We start from the raw sequence: 24,468 nt of genomic DNA, 5'->3' as shown, positions 1-24,468 counted from the left end.
TTCAAGTACTAGAAGGCCACAATCAGGTCACCCTGAAGGCTTCTATTTTGCAGGCTGAACAATCCCAATTCTCTCTGCCTTTCCTCATAGGAGAGGAGCTCCAATCCTCTGATCAGCAGAAGAAAACATTGTATTTGGAAGCAGGACCTGTGCAGCTGCATGCGGGGGTGATTTGGGAGTACTCAGTCTCCTTCACAGAGGTCTATTGCACAGATATCATTTAGCTCTTAATTTCCTTCTGCAGCAGATCTGCATTGCAGGGCCCTGTGCTTCAGGCAAGAGCAGGATTGCCGGCTCTCTGCTCAGAGACTTTTAGTCCCAGCTGGGATGAGCAGAGCAGTACTATTCAAAGGCAGCATGCATCCTGCCAGGGACCATTTTTATCTTTCCACCACACTGAGTGACACTTATTTGGGTCCAAGTCAAGGGATCATATACAGGTCCCAAAACTTAGTGTGCTCTGATTCATCCCAACTCTCCTAATTGTAACCATTCCACACCAATGATCCCACAACATGTTCTTCCAGCTATTGGCACGCATGGTTTTGTCATTTGTAACTGCTAAATTCTTTGCATAAATATTAAAATGCAGTAGTGTTACAAGACATCAAAGTCATACGTGATTCACTAAATCATTTTCCTACGAAGTACTTTATAAATGATGCATTAATTCTGTCAGGATGCAGCCCTGCAGCATGGCTCATTAAGTCTGGCAGTTGCCTACTTTTCTTTTGATCTTCTGCATGGGAAAGGGAAATAAAAGTCATTTTTATCTCCTCAAGAGCATTGCCTACCACCTGCCCTGAAAAAGAACAAACAACATTTTCCATTTGAAGAGGACTTTTTCCCCTATCAGTTGAGAACTTCTCTCACCTGAGTTTACATGAAGTATATTTTTAAATTTACAGGCTTTTGGTATTACTCTTTCTCTAAATCAAACTGTGCTCTAAGCCACAATGGTGACCTGTAGGCCTGAAGGACACTTAAAATTATCCCAAACAGGTAGCAGGGGTATTTTTCCAAAAGAGAACAGTCTGGTTAATGTAAAACTCAACCTCTACTTGACAAGTCTTTCACAGCAGGTGAGGACCTGAACCATCTGATTAGAGATATATTCTGCACTCTTGACAAGAAGGGCAAGCACTGGTAAGAGGATATGAATTAAATGCAGTTAGCTACTTTTTACATAATAGGTCAGTTGTAAATGCTGTTGTACAGAAACTATTAAAAGGTCTTATGCATTTTAATTTCAAAGTGCTTTCACTTCAAACTTGGCCAAATGAATTTTCTGTGTAAAACATGCCATGTCTCTAGCAGCAGCTCTAGTTTTCAGCACTGCCCCTTGATAAGGGCTTAACAAGAGGAGGTTCAAATGACAGCAGCTGAAAGCTGGAATCAGCCCTGGTTACTGAGCCCAGCCAAGTGAAGCGTTCCTCTATGGATGGCCAGTGGATGCAGGTGTCAGAAATGCATCAGCATCTCCGAGCACCTCCCCAGTGGGCTGGTTTGGTTTCATACAACTGTCTCCACATTGCCTCATCAAAACCCCCTTCCAAGGGATAGACCAAATATCAAGACTAGGAAGATGACAGCCAGTTTTCTAAGCTTCTCTCTGCTGTGTGGGTGGGTGTACTGCTGCCTGGCAGTTTGTGGCTCGCTTGCGAGGGGTTCCTCTCTCAGTCACAGAGAGCAATGTGACAGCATGTTTGACTGGACTGGAGTGGGGCTTGGTATGCTGCATGCTACACTGCTTTAATGAGCACATCTAGGATGTTGACATCAGGAGATAGGTCAAATGTCAGATTTTAGACTTCCAAAATTGTAAAAGGAAGCTTGTTGATACAATGAGATTAAAAAAAATTTTAAAAAAAGCCATAGTGGAAACCTGAGGAGAGTAGATTACAAATTACTGGGTAATGAGCATATGCAGAAATGAGCATATTCTGCCAGAATGGTCTAAGCAGAGCCAACTCTAGATGTGAATTCTCAAAACCTTATGTATAATTATCATACTATACTATAATTATAGTTTGACAGGACACAGGGTAATTTTTAAACCAAAGTAGGTTTAGGTTAGATATTAGGAAGAAATTATTTACTGTAAAGGTGATGAGGTACTGGAACTTGTTGCCCAGAAAAGTTATGAATGCCCCATCCCTGGAAATGTTCAATACCATATTGGATGGGGATTGGAGCAACCTGGTGTAGTAGAAGGTGTTCCTGCCTATTGCAGGAGTGTTGGAACTAGATGACCTTTAATGTCTCTTACAACCAGTCTATTCTATGATTATAAATACTCATACAGAGGTGTAAAAATAGTGATATTATTAATAAACATCAGTCTAAACTACATCATTTTATTGCTAAAACTCATACTTTCAGTATTACTAATGCTGTTCTCAAATTTCCACAAGATTTTAATTCTCATATTTGCCTTTTCCTTTTCGCATTATTTCTCATAATAAGCATAAGTAGAACCATTTTAATAGAAACAGAAAAAATTATATATTAATCTATACGAAGGGCCACCTTCAGTGAAGCAGACTGAAGAAATCCATCCTAGTCTTCTCAAAAATCTGCAGCATGTCAAAGAAACTTTAGAATCAGAAATATTAAGTATTAGTCATGTTGCAAATTACACTTGTCTCAATTTGGACTCCAGATTCATTAAAGAATACTCAATTAGTCACAATTGCTGAATTTCAGCTACAGGCAGCTGTAGATTATAGAGAATGAATATTTAACATATCATTATCTAATTAAGATGTCAGCAAATAGTAGGCTTAACTAATTCAATTAGTTATTTAAAAATGTAATACTGACCAGGACTATTTTAACAAAAATTTGAAGGAGTTATTTTTAATATTGTTTCATCTTATGGGCTACTTTTTGTGCTACATGCAGCAACAGTGGGTAATGAAGACTTGATTTTTAAAAAATTGTACCACTATATATTGGTTCTATTAACTTACCAATAAAGAAGAATATGATACTTACATTTGTCTGAAAAATGGTAACTCCTTTCTTCCTGATTTATTTTTAGAAGCTCTTTATATCTCACACCAGTTCTATTTTAGGGTCTTAACAGATGTTGTCTATGTTGTCTATCCTACACTGTGATGAAAAGAGAATATTTTCTGACAGCTATAACACAGTCATTAAATGAAGAATAATCTTGCCTAAGAAATAAAGCCTCTGGGACATATATGCAACTGCAGCACCCAAATATGGCTCCAGTGCAGTCATCCCCGGTGTCCAATACCTTCACACTGGAATGCACTGCCTTACTTCATCCACAGCTCATACCACAAGTATTTTCCACCAAGGTCAGCTACAGATGTTCCTTTGTAGATGAAGTGAGGTATTGTGTAGCTCCTGGTGAATGACTTACTCTTTGTAAAACACCAGCAGAGGCAGTAAACATGAAAAGTTTTAATTTTCTTGCAACTTCATAGACAAATACATTCATTACTGCAAGTCATCAGGTAGGCTCTGCAATCACAGAATTTTTTTGAAATTTATACAGCACTATTGATATGGGAAAGAAAAACATGAATTATAAAATACTATCTTGGGAGAAATTTATATTTGCCTGTTAAAAAAAACCCTAACTTTTTGCAAAAGAACAGCTAAATGGGATCAGAATAATCTCTCAATGTAGCCAAATGTTTTGGGTTTTTTTTCCCCCAGGGTTAGAAAACCACTTTTTCCTGTCATGAAAAGACAAATCACAATCAGTCTGTCACATATAATTTGACAATTTGCAATGCTCTAACAGCAGGGGACCAAGGCACATATTTCAGACATTGCTACTGATAGAAGAGTTTTACAGTAGCTCCCAATTTCCATGCTGGTTAAAGCCAGTTGTATAACAGATAGCCATGAAGGATTGGTACACTGGAATCAAAGGAGTTGCCTGATTAGTTTTGGTCTTCAAGTTGATAATTTTTTAAACATGCATGAGAAATCAAGTACTATGCTCCAAGGATCAAGCAAACTAACAGGTGTACATCTTGGCACCTACAAATGCTAAGACTAAAAAAAAGGGAACCTTTCCGCATTAATTACAAGTTATGGCTTTAAGTCAATGGGTAGCAATTTATGGCTGGTATTTGGACACAAAAATAAGTAAGTAAAGCTTGCCTCTTCCTCTGAAACGTCTCAAAAGAACTTAAAAAATCTCCACTTCTTGGAGATAATGGCCATCTTCACAGTCAAAACTGTCAAATAATATTGATACCACATTTATTGGACCTAACATGTAAGACGTTATTTTATATGTCATTTTATATTTATATGTCATTTATATTTATACATTTATATTTATATTATGTTATTTTATATTTCTTGACATATAGAAAATATTAAAAGAAAAAGGAGATAAAGAAGATCAAAACTCTTCCTGCCTATGTAATGTCAAAAAACTCTGAGACAAAACAAAACCAAACCTGAATGCATCATAAATCCTACAGCCTGAAAATACTGAGAAAGCAGTTAAAGTATTGCCATTAAAGAGGGTAAGGCAAATGTACAGCCAACTTTCTCTTTGCTAATTTATTTTGTGGCTTTATTCCGAAAACCATGGCATGGGATTTCACACTGATTATCTCCCCACAATTTCCACATAAAGTATGTTCAGCTTGCAAGTAAACAGATCATTTTTTTTCTCTTCCTACAAAGCACTGGAAGCACAGCCTGCCCTCTGAAATGCAAGCCAAGTCTGCTGTTTCTTGTGAATAATCACCAGTTAAAGGCTCAGCCTGCTCTGTCACACGTATTCACCAGCACTGCATGTGAGATGCTGACTGGAACAATTCTATTTGCAATGAAATAGGAGGATGAACCGAATCTCCTTCATTTCCTCCCAATTAGCTGCAGTGCAGGTCCCTCCTAACTTAGTTTTGTGGGACTTGAGAGATAGGAAAAGCAAGAGTTAGAACTGCTTCTGATGGGGGAGGAAGCAGCCGAGACCAGTGATCATGTGTGTAAAGGATTTTTTTTTAAATTGTAGCATTTTGGAGATAGGACAAATTCTTAGTTGGTCATTGCTCCAAACCCTGTTGAAATGCCCAGCAATATTCTCTTGACCAATTCCTGAATTTATCAAAATTATTTTGAAAAGAGACTGTGTCAGGTCAAAACAAATCTCCACCCTGCACAGCTGATATTGGCAGTAGCAAAGGCTGGAAAAGTGTAAGATCAGGTCAAGCTTTAACAATGCTTCTCCAGGATACTGGCTTACCTCCAGCAGCAGACATCTCAGAGATTTTCTGAGCCAGGTCTGGCAGCATACTGAGGAAAGGAGTAACACATCTTGATTGCAAGCTACTGGCAAACAAGCTTCCCTCATTTCTGTGTAGAATCTGTCTCATTCTAGCTTCATCTAATATCCTTTCAATTTTTTTTTAACTGGTAGAAGCAGTAGGCAATTCATACACACTGACTTTCCTTATATCTCACACACATCTATTATATTCTTCCTTATTAATCTCTTGCTGGGCTGAAGGGTCCTATCCTAATTTATTGTGTCTTGCATGGATGGATGCCTTTGCAAATCCCTGGGCATCCTTCCCCAAATATTTACTTGCCTTCTTACTTACCCTTCTTGACATGGGGAAGGGGAAACAGGATGACATGCCAGTGTCCAAAATGTGTGCACATCAGAAATTTGTGGAGAGCTTTAAAAAAACTGTGTAAGTTGTCTGGTTTTTTTGTCATCACAAGGTGTCAGCCTGACTGAAGCCTCTTGGCTCTTCTGACCATATGGAATTGGTTGGGTTTGGGGTGTTATTATAAGCCAGAATTCTAATTCTTGAACCCTGGAATACTTCAGAACTTCAGAAATGAGAATTTTATCAGAAAATAAGTGGGATTGCAGCCCTCAACCTTTGGAAGACTTGGCTGAAAACAAAATAGATCTGGAGGAAAAAAAAGAAAAGTAAAAGTTATTACAATTTTTTTGTTAAGTCAAAGAGTTTATGGATTAGCCAGTTTTTGAATAAATATGGGAGTGATGGGTCAATAGTGAATTCCATTTGTCAGGCAGTGCTAAGTCAGAATACATACATAATCACATATTATTTTCTTTAATATATTTACCAAGTTCTATCTTGAAACCGCAGGGATGCTTTTAACACCCATTGATAATGTAAGAAGACTGAGCTAGAAATCTTCTGATGATTAAGAGCTTTCCATCCTACATAAATAACCAGCCATTTTACTCTCCCCTCAACTTAATACCAGCTGCATCCTTCAGTTCACTTAGCCTTTCCCTCTTTACTGATAGAGAAAAATATGCTTTCTCATCAGTCATTTCCCTGCACTAAAAACAAGCCAGCTTTTTTGCTTGACTCTCCAATATTTTGGTCTGCTAATAGTTTTCTGCTGCTCCAATTCCAGCTCGAATTGATCTATAGAGAGAAAAGCAGAATAGTGCACAGATAAGTCAGACTGGGAAGTTCTTCTGAAATTCCCCTTCTTTAAAAAGGCCTCTGATAATGGCATAACTATGACAAACCTCCTAGAAATATTTCTCAAGCTCTCACATAAGATGACAACTATTTTATTAAATTTTCTAGCTTCAGAATACTTCATGGTACAGGCACATTTTCATCTCATGATCAATTAGTTCTCCAAGATTAATCAGCTTCACATTTGTTTCAGTCATTTCATCTTACAGCAGAAATTCCATTTAATTCAAAAGTACTCAGTTTTTCACTGTTGTACTATTACATGCATTACATGTGTGGAATTTTTGTGTACTCAGAATTTTTCAGCCCCTCTTAAGATATTCCTGCTCCTCTCTTTATTAAGAACACTTTTTATCTTGGTTAATAAAAATCATTGCAAACTCCTACTTTTTTTGTAGGTAGGTCACTAGTGGAACTAGTGGAACCACTCAATTTTTGAATAAAGATATTTTGATTCAGAAAAGTCCGGCAATTCTTCAATTAATTTAATTGTCTCTATTGTAATTAAACATATTCTTTACATGAGGTCACACAAAATTATTTACGGGGTTTTTAAGAAATTAGACTGATTTTTATCTCCCTGTCTTTGAAAATCAGTCATCTAAAAAAGACATTATATTGCTTTGGTAAAATGCAAGTTGGATAAATCTATGCTCTATTTCATTTTCATTTACCTCTACATTTTTGGAATATTCTAAAACCTTGCACATAACTACATAGTACATACTACATAGTACATACTATGTAGTCATGTATGCCATTATTTATTTTTTATTTTGTAAATTCATATCCTATGCTGACTGTTTTCCAGTTATTCCTTTCCTGATTCAAGAGATTTATTTAAAAGCTCTGCTACTGGATCTGCAACTTCACGTGTGAGTTCTTGCAGTACTGCAGGGAGATTATCTAGTTCTCCCAACATGAGTACATTAGGTTGCTTGACTTTTGGTTTCCACTTCCATTTCCTTTTGCACATTCCCACTGTTCTCATGCTTCTGTTTCATATTCAGCATCACTATTCTTATTGAAAACTGATCAAAAGCTCTTAGAAACAAAACTAGTGATCCACAATTGTCTCACTGAAATCAAAAAGTTCAGAATTTTATAATCACAAGCAAAAATCCATTAAAAAATGGTTTGAAGGATTTCTGTGCCAAATACTGCTTCCTAGTGTCTGATAGCTGAAGACTTACAATCCAGAAAAGAAAAAAAAAAAATTCCAAAGCTATTTTATGCCACAGGGAAACAGCAGGAGAAAACAAAACCTCTGACAACCCCAAAGGACCCCTCAATGGGAAAGAATGTAGTTTTGCAGAGTGCTGCTGGACTCCATGAGATTTTTAATATTATTAAGGAGTGACCTTGCCCCATGCAACATGCTCGAAGTATGGCAAGTTTCTGAATCTATAAAAGCAGGTCGTTAGGTACTGCTTCTTTCATTTGTTCTCTCTCCCTTATAAAGCAAGAGAATAATATCTTGATCCTGCTGCAGATAAAGGAAAACTCTTAAGTCTTGGATTAATAAAAAAACATAAACAATAGGCAATAAACATTCAATAGCTAGAAATATTTTCTTATTTTAACTTTTTAGAAGACTTCTTAAAATCTCTGTCCTAGGCACAATATAAAACAAAGCCCACAAGTTCTGTTTTTTTCTGTATGTGCTGAAGACTCAGACCTAACTAGAGGAGGCCTGAAAAGTGTCCTTATTATATACTAATGTGCCTTTCTATCAACAGAATACCTTCATAAAATATTTGCCCTGTCCAAATTGTCTCCGATAAACCCTTAGCCTGTGAAAAGTTTTAGGACCTTGACTATGGGAGAGGTGCTGTCTTCTATAGAGACAGAATAAAACCTGCATAAGATAACTCTTCATGTCTCTTTTAGTTCTTAATAATGAAAACTGGATTTAGGCAGAAGAAGTAACTAGCCCTAAGGTATTCCTGGAAAGATCTGTCCAATAATATTTGTAATGTTTGCTACCCTCTATTTTTAGGTTGGCACACACTTCTTAATTGAGGGATTATTTAAGGCACTTTGAATTTAAATCTTCAATAATAATTATTTTTTGTTATTCACCCATATTATTTTTCCAAATTCCTCTGACTCTGTATTAGATAACTTTACAATACTTTACTCATCCTGTACTGACTTTTAATTGTATTTACAAAAAGCTGTCACTCTCTAAGAATTAATTCTGACACCAGCTGAATACATTGTTAAATCTGAGGGGACTGTGAGTGGAAAACATGCCAGAAAAATAACTCCTTGTGAAGTAAGAGGAAAGGAAAGAAACCACAAATTTTTAAAGTGTTGTTATCTGTGTATCATACTTGGAGATTGTCTTACAGCACCTTTGGTATTTGGTCTCACTCCTTTCTCTTAGTGCTTACAACATCAACTTCATCACTGAATTAAGATGATCCAATTGGGATTTTATCTCACTTATTTTCTCACTCCTGTCAGGAACACTTGATGCTGGCATGTATGGCAGCACATGGGAGGAAAGGCTTGTTTTAACAACCACATTGACTTTTCAGCCCCTCTGTTACCACAGCCATCAAATTCCAATTTATTCTTCTAGGGGCCCTCATCATTGCACAGTCCAGTGAGGACAAAAAGAAAAATAATTTGGTCACTTAAGAGTGAGAAAGCCTATACTCCCAAAACAAAACCAGTCAGACAGCTATCTCAAAATTTACGGGCTCTGTTGACTGACTCCTTACCTCTTCCCTGACTCCAGTTTTCCCAGTGCCTCCCCTTGCCACCATCCTGCACTTTTTCTGGGGGCTTTTCAACAGTTCAGTGACAGAATCATGTGAATACAAATAAATGAGAGGTCAAACAACACTCCTTTTCTTTATTTTAATCAAGATTATTTTGTCCACAGATCAAAAACTGATGGGAAGTAATATTTGAGACCAGCCCATAAGAAAACAAGAGGGAGATAAGAGCAATAAAAGCTCATTCTCACAGTCCCTCCCTTCTAAAAGGTTGCCACTCTGCTTAACCTATTTTGTCTACTGAAAAAAAGTACAAAACCAAAGAAATTATCAGGCAACCAAAATTATTAATTCAAATACTAAAAGATTGTTAAGTCATAAAATTGATGTGCCATGCTTTACAAGTATCTTGGCTCAAAGGTGCAGAGTTAATTTCTGTAAAGATTTTAAAGAACATAGAAGTGTAAATGAAACAACAGCTTTTGCTAAGGACAGCAACTACTGTTGTTATGGAAGAAACAAAATCAGTCTTTTAAAGACTTGTTTCTGACATCGTATTTTTCTACCAAGCCCAGACACTCATAGGTAAATTAATTCCCTACATTTTTTTCTTCATAAACAAGCTTTCCCTTCCATTTTCTTTTTTCTCTTTTGCTTTTTTATAACTGGGAGAAATATGCACTAAATTTTAATTTTCTTCTGCAACTGAATATCATTAACTAGCATAATTAACATAGATTTTGTTTTATTTTGCTAGGTATAACTAATGGATGGTAGAAAAATGCATTTAGAAGTTAATACTGTTCATGTTTCAACAGAATAAAAAATGGAATTCAAATTTAATTTTGAGAGCTCTTAATCTATAGTCTTGTCACTATCTCAGAGGCCTTTGCCAATTTAGGAGATTTAAAAATCGTATGTGTTACCAGTTGCTAAGTGCAAAATATTCCAAAGAAAGAAATTGCAACTCTTATTTATTTTAATGAATTCCAAATTTTGTCTGTGTACCCCACCCTTTAACTTTACTTTCACTTTAAAAAAATTAACTTCCACCACCCACTGATCAAGAAAAGGGTCTGGCTTTTGAAGCTGGAAGCAGTTGACATCTTATAACTTAGTGGCTTCTATGATGTATGATTTCTTTCTATGATGAAAATGCACCTTTTAAAAACATTTAAAACATATGCATGATAAATTGGTGAGCTACAATCTCCCAAACACATATTTTGCTTTCATATCATCCTGTCCCACATTAAGCAATTATGGAAAAGAACACTGACTACACCACAGATGTTTCCTAATTAAGTGGATCAAGGGGAACACAGCTGCTAATTATTTTTTTTTTGTGTGCGTGCTATTTATAGTCTGCCATGCTATATATAGATAGTAAAGTGTTAGTATGAATCTAAATTAAATTACTTTAAGAAAGAGTTTATTAAAATTACTTGAAACTTTATTGTTTCAGATCTGTAATTTAGCATAGATTGGATGTGTGCCTTTAAGTATTAGCTCCTGAGGTTCACTACTATGTTCCTTTTGCACTGTTTTGCATTTTTACTAATCAATGTCTGATGTTTTTGGGAGTGTTTTTTAGACTCTTTCTTTCTCATTCTTTTGATTCCAGTATCCCACCTGCTGCTACCTAAAGGTGTTTCAATATGATAGTAGTTGTTCACTTGAGCCATTCAGGTAAATATTACAGCCTTTTGGTTGACTTTAGTATTGTCTACATTCATTTTTTGACAGTATTTGCTAAACCTTCATGTAAAATTTCTTCTGGTAACTTCAGGCCTCTTCCTGACCCAAATAATAAAGGTAGGGGTGCATTTGAGTTTGAACCAGGGTGTACTTTGAAACTGATGTCCCCGTTGTCCCCATATGTCATCGCTGAGTGATGTTAGAGTGTGCATTTTGGATACTTTCGCATTCAATTGAGCTGGAAGACCAGGAGTAATTTGTTCCAACCACAAATGACCACTCAATATACATGACCAGACTAACACTAGCAAAAAATGAATATCCAAATCTTATACAGTGGTACCTTTAGCTCCTCAGTCTCACTGCATTCTGTTAACCCACTCTTCTGGGTAACCCTCCCTGCCTGCCAGTGTAAAGGTCAACTATGTCACTCATCAGATGCTGTAGATGGAGTTGTCTGTCATTCTAGTACCACCTTCTGGTTCTGAATAAACATTTGTGGTAAATGTCACATAAAGAAAGTGCTATTCTTTGAATGACATTATTGGAAAACTCTGAAATGGCTGCAGGGGATCCATTTAATAAGTGCAATAAGGAGAGAAAACCACAGTTGGGATTTTGAAAACTTTATCTGATGAGGCATACAGATCAAAGGCAGATGCATGAGAGATGCAAAGAGAGAATCCAAGGATAGCAGTATGGTTCCACAGGAAGAATGAAAGGACTCCTACTGAATGAGCAGACTATCTTAAATGTAACCTGGGATTCCTTTGAGGACAATGGAGGATGAACATGTCACAGAAGAATAGTAATTTACTTAAATTCTGAAGGTTTGCTTTCTTCAGATACAGATAAAGTCATTTGAAAAGTTCCCTGCTAATTAATTAGACCTGTACCAAACATTGTTTTTCATTCTGGCATGTAAAGGACTCACTCACAATTTGTGGTAAAGATTTAATCATAGTTAGGAGTTGTCATTCCAGCCCTGCTAAATTCTCTTGAGTTTATGCAGTTGATTCCAATGTACCCATAAACTTCAGTCATGATGGCCTTATCTAAATAAGAAAATTTCACAGACTCAGAGTGATGATAGGCTAAATGATTCTATTTCTAGAGTGATTACTGCTAATCTTTTTACCTGCATCATCTTTTATCAAACAAAATATTTCCCAAATAGAGTTTGGGAACATGCACAGTCCTAGAAGTATTGTCAGCTGGCAATGGTCCACTCCTTACCAGAGTGGCATTATACAGCATGATCATGACCAGAATATACCAGTGATCCAGGCTGGGAAAAGGGACTCTGCAAGCATTTAATTTCCTAATATAGATTAGCTGCTGAATTGAAGAATGAGCTTTAAACTTTTTCTGGCTCAGTGTAATGGAGTGTCCCCAGAGGGATAGGGCATAGGAATTAACCCTTCCAATCTTTAAGTAATACCATTTCAATTGGGAGATCAAATAAAAGAGAATATCTTGGTGAATATATGCTAGTGTAACTAAAAGCTGGACGTGATTTCACTGACAGTTTAAACAAAAGTTAAGTAATTTTTTCTAGAAAGAAATTCCTATGTTTAGAGGCTTGAAAACCCAAGACAGCAGTTTTATTCAGAATAATGCTATTTTTTTACCAGGGTAATGAACTTGAAATCTGCAACAAAAGCAATGATCCACAATGGATGAGTTTGACTCAATTTAGATTCACTCAAAAATGTTTCCATATTTGAAAGGACTTTGAATATATTTATAATCAGAAGTATGGTCAATGCTGCTTCTCTGTAAGTATTCTTCTATCTTTCATCATCTAGGATATTGTGTTTTCAGACTTGCAGTGATAAATTATATAAAAGAAAATAATTTGAAATTTATCAAGAGTTGTGAATTATTAATGCTCATAACATAGTAAAGATAAAAAACCAAACCCAAACCACATTCTTATCAAGATATACACATGTATGAGCAGATAACTATGAAAATAAAGTGTCTGGACTGCTGTGGCACAAACTCAATTCCTTTAAAATTTTAATTCAAAATTAAATGCTATCTTTTAAGAATGCAGGCAGTTTAGAAAAGTTATAACCCCGCAAATCTGTTACATTGAAAAAAATCGAAAAGATTTGTGGATACATAAAAATGATACACTGAGAGATAAGTTCCTGCTCCAAAAACTTTATTGTTCAGCTGAGATTGGACTCAGCAAACAAACAACAAAAAAACTGAGGTATGTAATATGGTAATGACAGAGAAAATCAAGTCTTACAGAAAAAGGTGAGCCTTACAGAAGAGACTGGAGCTAAAAAGCTCTGGAGGTTGTAGAGAAACACTAAATATTCTTGAAGATTTAGGAGAGCAGTGCAAAGAAACAGGACCATGCCAGAAGAGAGTTCATAGAGACCCCAGGGTTCTGGGTTATCTCTTATTTTACTTCTTGGAAAGAATCAAAAAGACTCAGGTTAATGCTGAAAGAATCATCTGTTCACAGTCTGCTGAGCGTCCTTCAGTGTTCAGTGATGAGTTGAACAAGGAATTCTCAGGAACTCACAGCTCAGTGCTGGAGTGTAGTTTGACTTGTCCTTCCTGGAATCATGGATTCTCCACACCCAGTGGAATTGCATGTCTAGTACATCATATCCATGGATTCTGTAAATATATTATTTTAAGGTAAAATTATGTATTTCTTGAAACTGTTGAGGGATGTTAAAACAGCTTAATAAAAGGAAAACAGATTTTCAAGGTCATGCTTAACAGCAAGGATCTTCAGCAGCAGGTATAACTTCTCCAGTAGTCTCTGAGGCTGGCTAATAAGGCTCTGCCATCTTTATTTTAGGTGTTGGTACATATACTCTGATCAAAAGAAGCAGCAGAGTTATGCTGGGTTTAAGCCATTAGAAGTAGAGGCCAATGAAGCACAGAGAGTGAATCACTGATGGACTGAATGCAACAAGATAACACTACACATAATCTTCCTTTGCTTAAATGGAAGCAGTACCAATTGTGCTAAAAACACCACAACAGATAATAGTAAAAATAGACCCTTATTCTAGTGCATTCCTAAATTTGATGATCATTACACATTTTTTATGAAGAATAATCTCATACTGCTGTGTTGTAGGAATCTCTAATGCCTTTATCTTCTGCTTAGAATATTCTTTCTGATGCTCAAGGATCAAACACTTAATGAGCCTTTCAATATTATCTATTCACTGTAAGTGGTAGAGTAAAAGTTTCATGGAAAAGAGTCTATTTGATCTAATACATATATTTTTATATACATTATGAATTCCATATTTTGCCTTTTGATGTAAATTCCCATATGTGGTCCTTATGGAGCCCTTTCTAACTATTTCATTATGGTGCTAAATCATTCCTAATCAACAGATAGGGATTATGATTTCAAAAACATGATTTAGGCCTTTCAGAATGCATGGAAGAAAAACATTAAAACCAAGTAACTGTTTCTTTTCATGCACAATTAATTCAAAAAATTTCTCTAAAAAAAAGACATTATTAACATTTAATAAATGAATTTCAGCTCTCCTTTTCAGTGCTGCAAATTGGATTATCAGATGCCTTGTTAGTACAGAATTGAGAGTAACTAGCTTTGTATTGTGTGCCTTAAAGAAGCCTGGTAGAAGTGATCTGTTCAAACATGGTTTGAAAATTATAGTTATAGTAACTTTGGATATTGTATTTTTTTCTTAATCAAAATTATTATTTAAACACAAACATATTAAAACATGATTATTGATTCCAAGGGTTCATTTCTGCTCCTTCATATAGGTAATTTTATAATAGTGGTTTGAAATACACTTTCAAGTACTTGCCTACAAGGTGTTCTTTTCCTTTACCTAAGAACTGGATTGATTCCTTGACCAATTAATTATAATTTAAGTCTTCAGCCTATTCCAGATTTTATTTGATAATAATTATACAAGGTAACACAAGATATATTTTTTTTCTTCTTCCTTATAATCTTTAGAAATTAAACTTTGCATTTTTGCTATGGAGATCAACTTTATTAGGGGTCTGATGTGTTTTGTGACAATGCTGGACTGAAGAACAGATGGTATTTTGCATTTTTGTTCTCTGACAGTTCCTGTGTGGTCACTAGTGTAAACCTTTATCATGGTTCATGAATGGTACTCCTCTGCTTAGTGCCTCACTCTGAGACTCACCCAAACCAGAGACTGCTCCCTTGCTCCTGCCCCACACCTTCCCTTCCCACTCTAGGGCTGGAGTTGAGAATTGGAGGCACAAAAAGGTGAAAATCATGGGTTGAGATAAGAAACAATTTACTGGAAACAGCAATAAGATAAGAAAATTAATAGTATCAGCTACAAGACCCATAACAAAAGTATACAGGGAGAATGATTAACCTTCAAAAATGCTCATGGTAGACCCCAACCTGACTGGACCACAGACATATTTTCCTAACTGGAAAAGGGAGGATCTTTCTTCTGGGAAGTGAGAGAGAGAGTCCCTTTCCCCTGCCCTCTGGCAATGGTGTAAGATTATATGGAATGACAATAGGGACATATCTGCTTGATCCACTAGGACAACCTTCCTGCCAGCAACTTATCAGGAGCTCTTCAACACACTGCATGTCCTTAAAGCTTTTGTGGTTCATGGAATTTAAGAAGAGTGGCATTGATTACTTCAACCATTTAATTATAAAGCAAAATTTAGAGTGAGAATATATTTTTTCTTTTTTTTTTTTTTTAAGTTCAGCTCGTTTAACATGCAGCATTCCTTCTTAGAAAATGCACGCATTGCATGCAAATGTTTGTGGGTGATTGCTTCATCCACAAAGAGGGACTTCAGTCACATTTTGGAAACACTGATAACATTAGACAACAACTTGTCTATTGTGCTTTTCATCAGCCATGGAGTCTGTAAAGGAATCTTTGGTTAAGGTATTTTAAGATTGCATATCTAATAAAAGATAATTGCTATGATTTCATCCTGGGATGATGGTTCGTCAGGAAGTCTAAGGCTGAGCAAAGGGATTCTTACACACAGTGTGTGGAAAACAACACTTTTGGTGATTCAAACATTCAAAGAAGTGTGTCCAAATTCATCTTCCCATGGAGGATGAGCTCTTACAGAGAGGGTTCTTCGGGGAACAACTTTGTAATAATTTCATTCTTTCTATCAACATCACCTAAATCATCCCAAAGTTACCATCACCCTTATGTTTATTATGCAAGTGTTGATCCCAAACAAGCATTAGAACATCTGACAGTCTGCTCTGTTTACACTGAACCTGTATGTGCTGAACAGGCAAATAATTGTGGATATTGTTGATGTTTTATTCCACAATGACTTTTCTATAATTATAAGTTCTGCAAATTTCAAATAATTTCAAATAAATTATGAACAAAGAAGAAGAGAGGATTATTTTCTCTTTGAAGATATAAATAGAATCCTGTGAAACTGAGTTCTGTTAGATCTGAATGACCAAGGCCATGTCCTGTGTCCTAATCTTCCCCAAACATTCACAGACTGTCTGATTGAAGGTTGCAAAACTTATATGATACAAGTCATGTTAGTCTAGCACTGGGAATATGAGTATGAACATAAGAAATCTTACAGATTTGACAGTCTCTTTAGTTTCCTGCACTTGAACAAATAGTGAATGAGTGCTTCATGCCTCTGTGCCACTAAGGTCTGGAAAGTGTCCAATCTGTTTCAGGCTCTAGACTTTGAACAGATTGTTTCTGGTCCCTTGTCTTAGTCTTTCAGTCTCTGTATTTAACTTGCCTCGACTCCTGAAACTATCATTCTCGGCTGGATGTCTTTTCGTTTCCTATGAGGCCAGAATTTTGTCTCTAGGAAAAACCTGAATTCCTGTATAGACCCTTAAGGCCATGAAATATGCTTCATGTTGGACAATTTTGATATGAATTTCTAGAATTTTTGAGGAAAATTATTTTCGAATGATAGTGATTATTAGTGGTCAAGTATAGAAGTGTCACAGATCCTCCTGTTACAAGCTATCATCATCTTGTCTCATGTGAGTAATTAGGTCCAATCTACCTGTCAAGGTCAAAAGGTATTGCCGAGTCTTTATTTTCTGTTATCTTTCTGATTGTCTGTCATGTTTGAGGCATGAAAAAGTGCAGCAAACTGAGAATAGATAAGAGTTTGGTAAATTTTTGTGTGAACCACTGATCAGCGTCACATCTTAGTAAGATAAGCTTCACTTAGTTTAACTGCTCTCCCTGGAAACTTGGCTTCTAAACAGCAGTTTAAATGTCCCTGCATCACAATTCTCAGTTCCTGTGGTAGTGGAGTTAGATCTAGATGAGATGCTACTGTGCCAAAACTTTGGGGTTTAGTCTTGGGCATCAGCTACTCTAGTATTCACAGCCCTAGAAAGTCACACTAAAAAACCAAAGCCGTTGAACACATGTAGTGTATTCCACTTTTCACCAATTCAGTTTCTTAATAGTGGTTCTTCAGATATTTGGGAGAAACCCTTTTTTATTCTTGCCACTAATAGACTTGTCAATGAGTGTTGAATGTTAAAGTTTTAATCAGGATGCAGCATCTTTGGAGGAGCTGCAGATGACACATTGTGCCTCCTGGGGTGCTCTCATCAGGCCTCTGATGATGCCTTGAGAGCCTGCCTAGAACAGAGGCTAGACATTGTTAAAGGAATAAAGTAGGTATTTATTTTAAAGGCCTTCATAGGATACATCTTGGGCAGTACAAGAGCCTGGCCATGGCTCCACCCAAGATGGAAACCAGACACGAGTTTTCACACTTTTATAAGCTTTGGCCCATTAACATAATGGGGTTAATTGTCCAATTACAGCTTCAGGTTATGAAGTCCCATCCTCCCAGACTGCTCTCCTCAATTCCCTGTTGTTTATACTTTTTTGGGCCAGAAGCTGCAATGGTGTCCTTGGCTCTCAGGCTGGAAAAGGATTGTTTTGTCTAACTAAACTGTGAAGAGAACTTGCTAACACTTTATATGAAGTTCAGAGTTATATACTAATGCAGTACAGGATCTGGAAAATATGAAAGCTAAAACTTAAGGCATCACTGAGTCTTCAAAAGTAAGGCCACAAATTTCTGGCTTTGAGAAGTGTGTTAGCATATTCTCCCTTAACTTGAAACTTTTCTATATGGTTATGTTCAATATTATTACTCATTCCTAAAGACAGAAGAGTTATACATGCTATTAGAAGGAAATTACTTCTGAGGGAAGAAAACTAATTTTAATTTTCAAGTATAAGGAATACTAACTGTAAAAATAATGATGGTGAAGGGAAGTATGTCTACAAGAGCCTGAGGTTGCAGTGTGACTTAAGTTCCCCAATGTCCAAGCTAATGCATTTTTTTGGCTGAAGTATAAATCCTTTATTTCACTCAGAACTACATAAATGAGCAGAACAATATTGAAATAATTCTAAAAATCCTTCAAATCAGTTACCAATTGCATCACCAAAATAATCAGGCACCTTTTAGCCACATAGCAGACAATTCCATAACAAATGAGACTGTCCAGGAACAGCCTGCAAAGCTGTTGAAGTTATATTCAGCACAGGGGTCCAGCATGAAAAAACAAATGTCCACATTAATGATTTCTTTCAGCTCTAGTAATTGGAACGATTGGAGTTCTGGATGATTGATGATTCTTCTATTAGCCATAAAAGCCTTCTAGAAATTATCTATTTAGTTTAAATCACGTACTTAGTTTTCACCTGATCCAAAGGCACAGAGTATTTGATATACGGTTGCTGTCATAGTGCAGCAATTTTGCAACACTAACAATTTGATCTGGAAATTTTGCTAAATTCTAATTATCTATGACAGTAAATATATTTTATTTTCTTGATCCATACCAATAACTAAAGTTTTCATTTATTGAAGTTTTCATTTAAAAAATTCCCATGCAGTTTTATAGCAAAATGAAAGTAAATAATGCCATTGGTATTCCAATGGTATTTCAAATTATTCTAGAATCCTTGAACTGATTAGATGTGATTTATTAATTTCTTTGAGAAGTTTATAAACAGTTAAAAATAAGTAATTTTTAAGTATATTTCATTTTATAGAGAACATGACATTTTTTTCTTCCTCAAATCTTAATTTAGGGATATTTTGGTCATTTTATAAGAGGCAATGAGGCAGGAAGCAAGATGACATGAAAAGAACAATTGCAGGCTATATAGTAGCTTTTAAAAATCAAGTTAATTAATAAATGTCAGAATTTTTACTTTGTAGTTTGATTTTAGCCTTTACAAGAGCTCCATTTAAGCTTGAAAATCAAATTAGATAATTTTTCTGGTTGCCATAATAATGTTATCTATAGTCTTTACAGAGAATTTTGAAATTTTTTTAGATGTATTCTTCAAAACCTGATTGTCAACTAATGAAGAAGATCAAAATAGAATAAAATAACAGTGAATTACACTCCATGTTAACTAGCATTCATTCAACTTTTATATTAATAAACTGGATACAGAATCCTGTATGTTGATGTGCGTATGCATTCTCACACATAATTGTATATACATACACACAGACTTCTGAAATTATTTCTGTTTGTTGGTTAGTCTTTTTCTTCTGAATTTTTACAGGAGATTTGGGTGCTGCTGAAAGAACACTGAGATCTGATTCAACTACAAGTGTGATGTTCTCCTGTTGCTGTGCAGCTTTCCCCATCCTACTCTCACAAACATGAGCATCAGAAGTTAATTCACCAATTCATCAATCTCTATGGAGGACAGAACAAATAAGACTCTTCATTAGTTAGCAGGAAATTGTCTGGCAATGTGTGATGTTTTATGGTTTTCACCTAAATGAAAATAGAGCATATATGAAAAATTGATGTGGATTTGAGACATTCCTTGTAGAATTCTGGATACATAAACCAATGAATGGACTATGTTCATTAGTATACATGCAATTCTTAGGTGAGAGTTTATGAATATGTTGGAGCAAACAAACTGAAACATTCTTTATTTTACCTTTTTCTCAGTGTTTAGTGTATGAACACAATTGAATGCAGATTGTGCTTGCCAAATGGAAGAGAGATTTCCAGCATTTTGCCTTACACCCCCGAGTATTTATGGCTCTGTATAGCCACAACATGTCTTTCTTATCATTTACCCACAGGCTGTGTAAAACCTTACCATGTTCTTTTTGGTATTTAACCCGTTAATGAAATACAGAAATTATGGAACATTTGAGGTTTTGCTACACAACGCCTGGCATTCTTCAAACAAGTGGCTGTATATCCAAACAAAAGGGGCCATTCTAATCTTAAGAGGGGTAGATGAGGTTGGAGAAGAGGTAACACAGCAATTTTGGGCTAGAGCAAAGGCAGAATGATGACAAAGAGTGAGACTTCATACTAGTCCCTTCTGGTCTGGATTACAACTATAACACAAAGCTGTGTGCCAAAATTGTCAGGTCCTTTAAGGGAACCTGCAAGGGAAAATAATGTGGCGATATTTTGGTCATTTTATAAGAGGCAATAGGCAGGGAGCAAGATGACAGGAAAAGCAAGGAAGAAAGCTGGCTAAATAATATAGTGCTACTAGTTGCAATTGACCATTCCAGAAGAAGACAAAGCAGAAGAGACAATAAGAATGATGGGATATGTTTTCCAGGAAAGAGCTTTTTTATCTCTTTGAAAAACTGAGGTTTTTATCATGGTTAAAGGAGGATTGCCACAGGACCTGTCAGGTTAATACAGCTTCCACGGTAAACAAATAGAGGAATGAGTCCTTCCAAATCCATCTATAAGAATGTTGTCCTCCTAGCAATTTTCAAATAGCACAAAGTTAAGTCTTCTTTTTTTTCTGAAGCAGAATTGAGGCCCCTCATTAGTTTTTGTGCCACATGAATCTTACACCAACCATCCTGCAAATATAATAAAAATATGAAGAACTGCTCTTGAAGTGATTACTCCATTTAGTGTACAGACACAGTTCATTAACTGTCTATTATAATATAAACTAACTCTTATCACTTCTAATACTTTGGCTGTTTGCTGACAAGGGAAAAGAACATAATTTCATTTTTTATCCTTTCATATACAATCTGAAAGAGCATTTACTTTGTTCTGTCAGCCATGAGCAAAGGGTCTGGTCCTATTCCTCCCCTGGCTGAACTTCCCTCCTCCCCCTGGCTGGGCTATAAAACACACACTGGAAAATCCTACCTACTGCTATAACAGTTCAGTGAGAGACATTATAGAGAAAAGTGCAAAAGTTACAACAGATACCTTGAAGCTTAACTGAAAAAAAAAAGCCCTCAGTGTATCATGAGACTCAAAACAATATCCAGAGGGGATGAAGTCTGCCATGTGTTTCACCTACGTGGAGTTTATTACAGAGTTGAAGATTACATTTGTTGTCTTGGAACAGAACAAGTATTGATTTATCCAGGACGAATTGCATTTCAGCTCTCTCCAATTTATTCTAAAAAGTAATCTGGGCCCCTCAGTTGTTCTGAAGTGATGTAGGTTATTCCAGAGGGCAGTTCATTTTGTCCTTAAGGCTCTAAAATAAGAAGGATATTGTTCTGTACAGAGGGAGTCTAAATGCTAAATACCCCTTAAAGTTTAAAAAATCTTGCAGAGCCATCCCAGATATTTAACAGCTTAATCCTTTTTTGTTTGTTTAAAAAAATAATAGAAAAAAAATAGAAAAAAGAAAATAAACACTAATTACCAGGACAAATACCTATAGAGTTGTTATGAAATGCTTACAGATTTGGTGCTAGACTAACTGTGGATAAACCACACAGAGGTGTTTTGTTCTACAATGAACATTTCACTTTTACCTGAAACAGATATTTGAAGAATAGAATGGTTGTTTTTATCCAGATATTTCATTTACTACTGTGATGCTTTTAGTCTTGGTAAATTATACTCCATCCCAATTAGCAACCAGACCCGTGTCCTCCCAGGTATTTTGCTGCAAAGCCCAAAGCAGTATACCTGCTCCTCTACTCTACTCTAATAATTACCTAGCAAGCCAGACAGGAAGCTGTTATCCAACTCCTCCTCCAGTCCTGTAATAACAAAAACATTTCTCTTGGCCAGAGTCTCCATTAACATGCTTTCCTTGTCACTTTTGCTTCTGGTTTTTATATTATCTCAAATGGAAAGCTTTGGTCGTGTGGTAGGTAACTAACCCAAAATGCTTATTCAAAACATTCACATTGTTGTGTGAATCCCTGTGGTCTTGATTCAGAAGTCCCTGAAGGTACTTCTTCCCTCTAACACTCCTAGATGGCATGCATTCTGAGCTCTGTAATTCAGTCTTCAGACAAAAAAATCTCTAGGTGAAGTAAACTCAAATGCTTGTTTTAATTCACTCTTGTAAGGGAAAGGAAATTTTTCTCATAAGAAGAGCAAATTTGTCCCAAACCACCCAAATGCAGGACCCAGATGCACTTGGAAACCTGGGCAGAGAGCTGTGGTGTGTTTCAGGCGAATTGCTTCTCTAACACTCATACATTTCCCTTTATCCTGGCTATCTTTCTTTCCTTTTCCTAAATACCTATCTTAAACCTGTTGTACTCTCCTACCCAAAATTGGGCTCATGTGTGAGAGATCTAATCACTTAACTCTGAGCCCTCTTCGTGCTGAAGGCAAGAGTTACATACAGTAATAGATTCTATTATATCTATACATTTTCTCCCTGGAACATCCAGGCCCCACCAAAAGCTGTACTAAGCTTACTAGGAGCACATACCACAGTCTTGTGTAAAATTGTGTATCCTATGGGCTCCCTGTCTGGAATGAGGAGGATATCCTCATGGCCTATAGGACTGCCTCATGTGCTCTTTCACTTTGCAAATCACAATTGAATATATCCACTTAAGTAGTTAATATATCCATCCATATTGAATATATCCATCAATTGAATATATCCATCTTAAGTAGTTAATATGGAATATTGTGAAAAAAATATTTTCAAGTCAGCTGAAAGGACTTCCTTTTCAAGTAATCTTCAAAGAATTAAAAGCACAATCCTTGATACCATTTGTCCTCAGCTATTTTTTTACCACAAATGTAGTATAAAATTTACTCAAGAGTATAGTTGTCACTGTGAGAAAAACATTATTTGTGGTGTACGTGAAAGAAGAGAACGTGTTCTTAACATTCCTCTTAACAAGAACATAAACTTGAAACATATCTATTTATTTTTATCTGATGTTATGTTCAATGGAGGAGGAGACTGAGGAAGATTTTCTTGTGTGCAAGACCCAGTCCCACAAACTCACATTTCCCAGTGCCCTAGTGGGGGATGACACCAACAGTGACCTCCGGGCAAAGGTGTTCTCAAGGGCAGTTTCAGCAGGGCTGCAGGTTCCAGGAAAGACACCAGGCACAGGGTTTGTCACAGAGCAGAGACAGGCACCAGGGACTGCACGCAGGAGAAGCTGGAGCTGCTCATCCACAGACAAGATTGCTGTGGGCCCAGTGCCAGACATGTTTCAGACAGTAAATAATATGTATAATTGGTGAATACACATGACTTTCTCAATTCCACCAGTTAGGCAGCTGATAAAAGAAATATTGTTATTGTTCTGTTTAATTAGCAGTGGAATTCTGGTTCCAGAAATTCTGCTGGGGATAGGAAAGTTAGGAAGACTGAAGGGTTACTGAACAGCCTTTTAAGAAACAGACTATCTAGCTGTCACAAAAGAGGACTTATTAGAGACATATTTCAAATCTTTCCTATATTTTGCTGTATGACAATTTTTCTTTCTTTACTTCATTCTTTTTCACACTTTTTTCTGTCATGTCTTTAATACATTTTTTTTTCCATTATTTTGGCAACTGGACATCACTGTTCAGTAAAAGCAAGCTTCTAAAAGTTTTTCAGAACCATCCAAGTTCAGATTAAATTGACCATCTCAAGAAAATAAAGCTTTATAAATAATTTTGCTCACTTGAATCAACAAAGCATGACTGAAAACAAGTACATTTATATTTAAAACTTGGAACTTTAATTCTAAGACTTAAAGCTGGATCTTCTGTGCATTCTGTGTTTAAATTTTTCTAAATATAGCCATAATACTTCATTGGAGCATGACACTTTCCCATTTTTTTTAGTAGTGCCATACCACCTTTTTATATGAGCCAGTGTTCTATTTATGCATGTAAAGTGGTCTGTGCTCATGATAGGTTTGGAAACATTTTCATAAGAAGAAATAGTTGGTTATCCAAACTTTCTTATTTCTCTGTATCTCATCTGATTATTTCCCATAAGTATATTCTGTCTCCTGTTGAAGAGCACACATGAAAAATGTCATACTCAATACTTTTGTTTCACAAAACTGATATACTGAAGGGTTTGGGCTTTCAAAATCGAGTCTGAATGTGGATTATAGCTATAACCATGGAATTGCTACCACAGCATCATAAAACGGTATAAAAGACTGTCAAACTTTCAGCACTTGAAAAGAAAGCCTTATTTAAAAAAATCTTTCCATATGTTAATCAGATGTTCGCACTACTTTGCTTTATTTTGATGTTAAAGCTGCCCAGAGACAGATATTATTATATTCAACCACCATCAAGTGGCATCAACTTTCTGGAGAAA

Source organism: Sturnus vulgaris, chromosome 1 (genome assembly GCF_052056855.1).
Source record: "Sturnus vulgaris isolate bStuVul1 chromosome 1, bStuVul1.hap1, whole genome shotgun sequence".
Lineage (NCBI taxonomy): Eukaryota > Metazoa > Chordata > Aves > Passeriformes > Sturnidae > Sturnus > Sturnus vulgaris.
The sequence above is the reverse complement of the archived record's forward strand: the minus strand, read 5'-3'. Positions refer to the sequence as shown.